Source organism: Eptatretus burgeri, chromosome 10, assembly GCF_056783735.1.
Source record: "Eptatretus burgeri isolate ZD-2024b chromosome 10, Ebu_testis_v1, whole genome shotgun sequence".
NCBI lineage: Eukaryota > Metazoa > Chordata > Myxini > Myxiniformes > Myxinidae > Eptatretus > Eptatretus burgeri.
In genome coordinates, this window is record NC_140970.1 from 22,290,378 (window position 1) to 22,297,877 (window position 7,500).

Here is a 7,500-nt window from a genome sequence, read left to right on the forward strand (position 1 = left end):
TGGGCAGAACCAAGCAGCGGGAACACCTTCGCATCCAAGCAACCCTGACTTCTTCCTTTCAAAACCAACCACTTAGACCTTTCAAATCCACAACAACCTTCCTTCTTTCTCACTCAAAAACCCCTCGCATCCAACAACCTTCCCTCGCATCGAACTCAACTCTGATTGTCCCATGCCTTATAGATCACGGAGCTGGGGGTGGAGCCATGTCGAAGCTGAAGTCATCATTCATCCTGATTGGACCGGGCCTTCACGTGGTCCGCCTTCCTGGGCGGGGTCTCGCCAGAGGCCGGCAAGGCCCGCCCACACCACGTGTCTGGGTTTGGGAAGGTGGAAGCCGAGATGAAACTGCCACAGCGAATGTCAGGATTCTGACTCGGGAAACGAGTCTCTGGGTAGGCGCTCGTCATGCTGTGGTAGGCGAGACAAGGGTGCGACGCAAGCAAGATGAAGGTACCGTGGTTCAAATAAAAGGGGAAATAAAATAAAAGGGAGAAAATGATTTATTAACCGAACTAAAAGCCCATCGCAACGCACCCCCGTGTTTTCCCACGACACACAAGGAAGGGATCTATCTGCACGTATACGAATGGAATAACTGACTTGGGACACCTGGATGTTGTATGCATACAATTCCGAGAACCATAACAATATATATATATATATATATATATATATATATATATATATATATATATATATATATATATATATATATATATATATATGTATATGTATACACGACCAGTCAAAAGTTTTAGAACACCCCCATGTTTCAGTTTTTACTGAAATTTAAGCAGTTCAAGTCCAGTAAATAACCTGAAATGGTACAAAGCTAAGCGGTAAACTGCCAGAGGTTAAAAAAAAAGTTTAGGTTACCAAAACTGAAAAATAATGGAAATTTTGGAGTTGTTAAAAAAGGCCCTTTTCAGGGAACAAGTAATTGGTTTGCAACTGTAGTTGTTCTGCAGCAATGGAAGTAAATTAAGCCTTGAAAGTTGATGCAAACAATTCTTATAGGTGTCCAAACTTTTGTTGATTAGTTGCAAACCCTCTGTCTGTATAAAAGCAGTGTTGGAACAGGCTGTGTTGCTTCACCCTCTGAAGCATTATTTGGACAATATTGCACTGCAGGAAGTAGTATATTGCTATCATAATGGTGAGAAAATGACAATTAACAAAGGAAGACAGACAGACCATTATAACCCTTAAAAGTGTACGTTTTTCCTTTGGAGAAATTGCAAAGAAGCCAAGGTGTCAGTGAGTACAGTTTCCTCCACCATCAAAAGGCACTTGGAAACTGGAGGAAACTATGACAGGAAGAGGTCTGGCAGGCCCAAAGCCACAACACAGTCAGAACACAAGTTTCTGAGAGTCAACAGTTTGCGTGATAGTGGGGCAGATAACAGCAATTTTTGAGAGGAATCGTGCAAATGATGATACAAGCATCAAGTTTGGCACATTTGTTATCCAGGTGATTCTAATCAAATCTGCCTGATTGGCCATTTGAAAATCCAAGATGGCGGCCATTTTTCAAGATTGCCGCCAAGTTAACCTCCCGAAGTTGACTTTTTGCTGAGAAGTATTTGTAGTTGTCCGATTTGCATGATCTAGGTGTGGACTGCTATGTTTTCAACCCTGCTGGAGTGGATTTTCCTATTTTTAAAGCCCCAGACACACACTTTTTTTCTGATTTTGCACCACTTTAATGATTGTCATATGAAGCTAAGGCCTTTCTGCAACCGGGCCCTGGCGAGTAAATGTTCAAAGTTATGCATACCATGCGAATGTTCCTCCAGCTGCTACTGTCCACATATGCAGCTGCAGAGTGCTGTGCAGGGGAGCCCTGACTGAAAGCACTTGCAACTCCGGTTGCAACCTTTCTTACAGGAACACTTGGTCAGTTCCTGACAGCTGGCTGCAATAGGGGGTAGTGTTCTCCAACAATATGCCACGTCTCTCCTTTCTGTGTCCATCCCCATTCAGCGGGACTGCTCGTGTCTAGACTGGAGATGGTTGCCTGGCCCCAGATGATCCCAGCCTGATAGGCCGCACGCTTTGCATGTTCTCTGAGGGCTGCCTGTGTTGGTGGAATTGAGTTGTACGGCCTCTGCTTGCAGACAAAGAGATCCAGTCTTGCTCCGTCCACACCAGTGGCTGCGCTTGACATATCATACATGAGGACAATGAATCTCTCCAGCCTCTGCAGGTCAAGATCACGAATAAATGGATTCTGGCTGAGATTGGTGAATGTTTCAGAAACATCATCAAAGACGTTCCAAGTCTGCCATGCAGTTTTCCTCCCTTTACCATGGAAGGCAGACACGACATCACATCCAGTGAACGCATGGAAGTATGGGATCCCTCCAGCTTTCTCAGGCCCTATTGCAGAAACTACCTCATGGACTGGAATCCATCGTGCCTTGGCTCCTTGGCCAAAGGCAATCCACATGTTCTCAAGACCTAGTTCCTGTAAGGATGGCAGTACAGATATTGCTATGACTAGTACGTCCGTGTCATTAGCCTTAATGATAATGGACTTGCTACCATCCGTCGTTGCATCCCTGGCGTGTACAAATATTCGAGTGTCAGCTTCTTCATGACAACATGGAGACAGCATCCAGTGACTTCCTTGTGTTGTTAATGGCATCTTCTCCTTTTGTGACAATGACTGTGCTTGTCGACTGTGCTTCACACATCTTTTCCGCAAGAAAGTGAAACAGCTCATTCTTGTTGCTGTCATCTCGAAGAAAGCTTCTCCAGTTACTTGGGGTCTTACTGGTTCCTGTCACTCTTCTTCTGATTCCTTGCCCCCTTTTCGACCTTGCCTCGGACTTCAGACTTGCTTCTTGTACACATCAAACACTACGTCCACCCTCTCGCACCTGGCACCATAGGATTCCACCTTTGGGATGATGTCTTCTTTGGCATAGTCATCAAATATCTTTGAAGTGCGTGGAGGAAGGGAATTGATAAGTGCTGAGCCATCAATGATGACTGCATCTCCCCTTGGTTCTCTGTCTGGGATGTTTACTTGCGCTTCAAGAATTTCAGCCAGCTGTGACTTCTGACATGTATGAAGCTTGCCGCTGTCACTGAGAGATGCAGGGTGTGACTGATTCTCATGCTTGAAGAATTCTTGCAAGTCATACTGCCTGTTCTGGCATGAGATGAACAGTCATGAGAACAGCTGACAGTCGTCTTTCAGGAATTTCTCCTTAGAACTTCCCCCAGCTTGCTCTTGTTTGAAGAAAGAAACAATGTTTTTCTTGATTGGATGATAGAAAGGACATTCACCTTCATTCTGTAGCCCCTCCATGAATGAATGGAACTGCTCTTTGCCCCACTGGTGATGTGTAGCTACCATTTCGGCTAGAGTTGGGTCTGCAATGTTCTTCATGTCTAGTACCAGTAGGTCAGCTGATTCTTCTTGGAACGGGTTGCCCATCTCCTGCATTACTGCAGAGAGTGCTTTCACCTTTTCAAAGAAAGATTTCTGGGCAGTCAGTGTCTGCTGTTGTTGGTTGCATCTTTCATACCAGACATGGCCTCGTATCGAGCGACTCGACGACTCAATTCGGGTCCAGCGACCATCCACCTACAAAGTGCTGCCGAGTCTTCTGTCAACCCAATTGCTCCTCCGTCACCTTTCAGGTCAGGTATTAGAGCATGTGCCAGAACAGCACGTCGCTGCGTCCACTTTCCGCCGGTACTCCAGGGGCCTCCTTCTGGCCATCCCCCAGGCAGATGCCAGGCCCATCCCCATCTCCTTGAGATGATGGTCAACCTGCTGCAACCACGAGGCACGTGGTCGGCCCACCGGCCTCCTCCACTCATGAGACTCCCTTGCTAAGAGAATCTGGTGAGCAGGATCAGCGTCAGGAAAACGAGCCACATGTCCATACAGCCGGAACTGATGCTCACGGACTATGCAGGTAACAAATCTCATCCGAGTCTCTCTCAGCAACCGCTCGTTGGACACAAAATCCGACCAGCGATAGCCAAGGATTCTCCGAAAAGACCTGGTACCAAAGGAATTAAGTCTCCGTCTCAGATCCCTGGTCAGAGTCCAAGACACATCCACAGAGCAAGACTGGAAGCACCAAGGACCTGAAGACTCGGACTTTTGTCCTCCCGCACAGGTACTGGCAGCGCCACACCCCATGATCCAGTGAATCCATGACTCCCCAAGCCCGACCCAGACGTCTATTGACCTCTGACTCGCAGCCAGCAGAGACATGAATATCACTGCCAAGGTAAGTGAATCTCTCCACGACCTCAACATCCTCACCACAAACAGACACAGACAGGACAGCAGCATCCAAGATGTCACCGAAAGCCTGGATCTTAGTTTTGACCCAAGAAACCCGTAATCCCAGCGGCTGCGACTCCTCATTCAGCACCTCGAGGGCCGCCAAAAGGATATCTAAAGTCTCCGCAAAGATGACTGCATCATTTGCAAAATCAAGGTCCGAGATCATGACATTCCCAAACGATGCACCGCAGCTTGATCTCTCCGACATCCTCCCAAAATCCAGTCCATACAATTGCTGAAAAGTGTGGGGGCCAGTACACACCCCTGACGAACTCCAGTAACAACTGGAAATAAGTCAGAGATGGTACCACCACACTTCACAGCACTCTCAATACCAGAGTTTCGTTCAGACATCAGATCGATCAGTTTTGGTGGCACCCCACGAAGACCAAGAATCCTCCAGAGGACATCCCGATTCACTGAATCGAACGCTTTACAGAGATCAACATAGGCTGCAAGCAGCCCCTGCCGAAACTCTCGCCTGCGTTCGATGATGACACGAAGAGCAAGGATACGGTCAATCGTTGACCTCTTTGGTGTAAAGCGTGACTGCTCTGGACGCTGGTGCTCAAGCAGATGGTGTCGAACCCTATCAAGAATTATCCGAGCAAAGACCTTGCCCGGCACTGAGAGCAGCGTCACCCATCGGTAGTTGTTGCAGTCTTGGCGATCACCCTTCCCTTTCCAGAGAGGGACAACAAGGCCCCTCTCCCAGTCAGTTTGGTTTGATGCCTGTGTTCCAGGCAGAGCACAAAACTGCATGCAATGACACGAGTGCAGCATTTCCCCCAGCCCTGAGAAGTTCAGCATGGATTCCGCAGAACCCTGGAGCTTTACCCCGTTTCAACCTGTTCACCGCAGCCCGTGTTTCCACAAGCGAAGGTGGACCAGAGTTGATTCGAGGGTCAGCAACAGGGATTGTAACACCCTTGACGTCCAACTCGACAGCTGGGGGATCAGCCTGGTACAACCGCTAAAAGTAACCGGCCCAGCAGGCCTTCACTTCAGACTCCTCTGTCAGGAGCCTACCACTCTCTGATCTAACTGCAATGCTCCGAGGGATGGGCTTGGATGAACGCAATGCGCGAATTCCCCTGTAAGCGGGACGAGAATCACCTGTATCACCTTTGATGACTGCATTATTTTGCTCGTGGGCTTGGTTGATTGCCAGGGCAGAGAATTCTCTTCTCGATTTGTGGATAACTAAGTTCCCTTTGTGAAACTCCGTGGCCACATCTGGATGTTGTTGCTTAAGCGACATCATATCTCGGAGGTGAACTCGGATCCATCGCGCATAGTTGACATTGTTATTCGCAAAGAAGTAAGGCGCCAGATCTGAAAGTGCTTCACGGTACAGGTTGAAGTCTCCTTCTCTGAATGAGTGGACCAGGGTGAATATGATGAGCTCCATGTCCAGCACCAGACTCCAGAACTGGAACTGTGGACTCTCTTGCCTCCGTTGTTCACACCAATCTTAAAAGGTTAGATCTGATCTGTTAGACTCTTCAGAGCGGTCGTCATGGTCTGCTTCCTTCATCAGTTTGTGCAAGCTGCATGCAGTGATCTGGTGTGCTTGTCTTGTCCTGGTGACACTGGATGCAGACAGGAAAGACTCTGCTGTACCAGATGAGGCCACCTCTGCTTCTACAATGGAACTGGTCCAGCCACTGTCCTGTAGTAGTGTTCCTATCAATCTCAGTGCAGCCATTTCTATACGAAGTCCACCAAACATGATAACGAACTTGTCCTCTCCATATTCGGGCTACTACCATTGTATTTGTTTTGCCAGAGCATACAACGGTTGGTCAGCAGCAATGACAGGTGTCTGCCCTGGGTTCAGGAAAGCCACTGTATCACAGACCTTCTCCATGACATGCATGATCGTTGCAACAGAGTGAGCCTGCTCTCGCAACAGAGGCATCAGTGCTGAAATGCTCACTTCAAATGGATGGCTCCTTTTCTGTGTTGCATGGTGGGCTGACCATGTGATGCAGACTGCATCAGCCACATCCTCAGTGAGGAACACTTCCTCCAACCAATAATATTCTTCTTTCAAGTGTGACCAGATTGACTCGGGTGCTGGTAAGGACTGGTTTGCTACTGGAGGAGGATTGGGATTTTTCGTAATGTATGCTGGTCGAACATTGGTGAATGCTTCTGGAAGCTCTGGAACTTTCTTCACCTTCATTTCTGACTCCAGCTTGAGCAGCTTGCATTCATCGCCAGCATTTTCAGTGCTTGGATGTTGGAAAATGGACACACTTGTGCCATGGAAGGATGTTTGAGTTGTGGTCGCAGTCGGATTATGATCTATGTTGTCCACTGCTGCAGTTGTGAACAATTGCTTTCTCAAGACTATGGGACAGATGACTCCATCTTCCACATACCATGCAACAACTGCTTCTCCTAACTGGGCTGAGACTTCTAGGACTCTGTCGTATGATATGCTGAGCCCATTCTCATGGAGCATGTCAATGAGTTGTCTCTTCCTCGTCTTGGCAAACACATACAGGCCAACGTAGACTGCAAAAGGTGTCTCACGGTCCTTGGAATGCCTGTGGACATCCGTTCCTTCCTTGTACTTGGCAAAGCAGTTGTACTGCAGGAGCTGTGATGTAAAAAGGTCAGATTTCGATGCTCCATGCTGGAATTGGGACTTGATGTCTGCACCATGTTCGACCATGCATATAAATTGCAGAAGTGATGGTGGTACAGCCTGTTCTAGGTCTGTGTCGTGAAACGTGCTGCTGAAATGCGACTTTTGATGGAGCATGTCTCGTCTTATTATCCCAGCAGCTTTCGCTAGATGGATCGCTTCACCGTACTTGGATGCTTGTGTGAGGATTGAGCCTGCATCATTCTCAAAAGCCAGCAGAACATCTCTTCCTTGGCGATGAGCTTGCAGCTTGGGGATGTGAAAAAGCAGCTGGTCCTTAAGTCGAGTAGGATGAACATCAGGTGATTCAACACCAAGCTGCTCCAGCCTCTGCTTGTAAAGAATGGTCATATCAGCAAGCCTGAAAATGGGTGGATCTGTACTATCACTGGCAGTTTTCATCTCACTAATGTCGGTGACCAGTTCGGAGAAAGCAATTGGATATGCTTCCTTCCAGTGCTCCTGTGCTTTCTCTTGCTCCTGCTCCTTCACTTAGTCTCGTTCTCGGTTACACAGTGCCACCAAGCAG

The 7,500-nt window shown here is 47.9% G+C and overlaps 1 protein-coding gene and 1 pseudogene across 2 annotated transcripts in view; one reads left to right on the top strand and one right to left on the bottom strand.

Annotated features, from left to right (window-relative positions):
• Window positions 1-7,500, top strand: part of LOC147018071 (fibulin-1-like) — a 105,446-nt gene that overhangs the window by 42,122 nt on the left and 55,824 nt on the right. The window lies entirely within an intron of this gene.
• The window catches only part of LOC147018072 (uncharacterized), a 2,039-nt pseudogene continuing 619 nt past the window's right edge, over window positions 6,081-7,500 (bottom strand).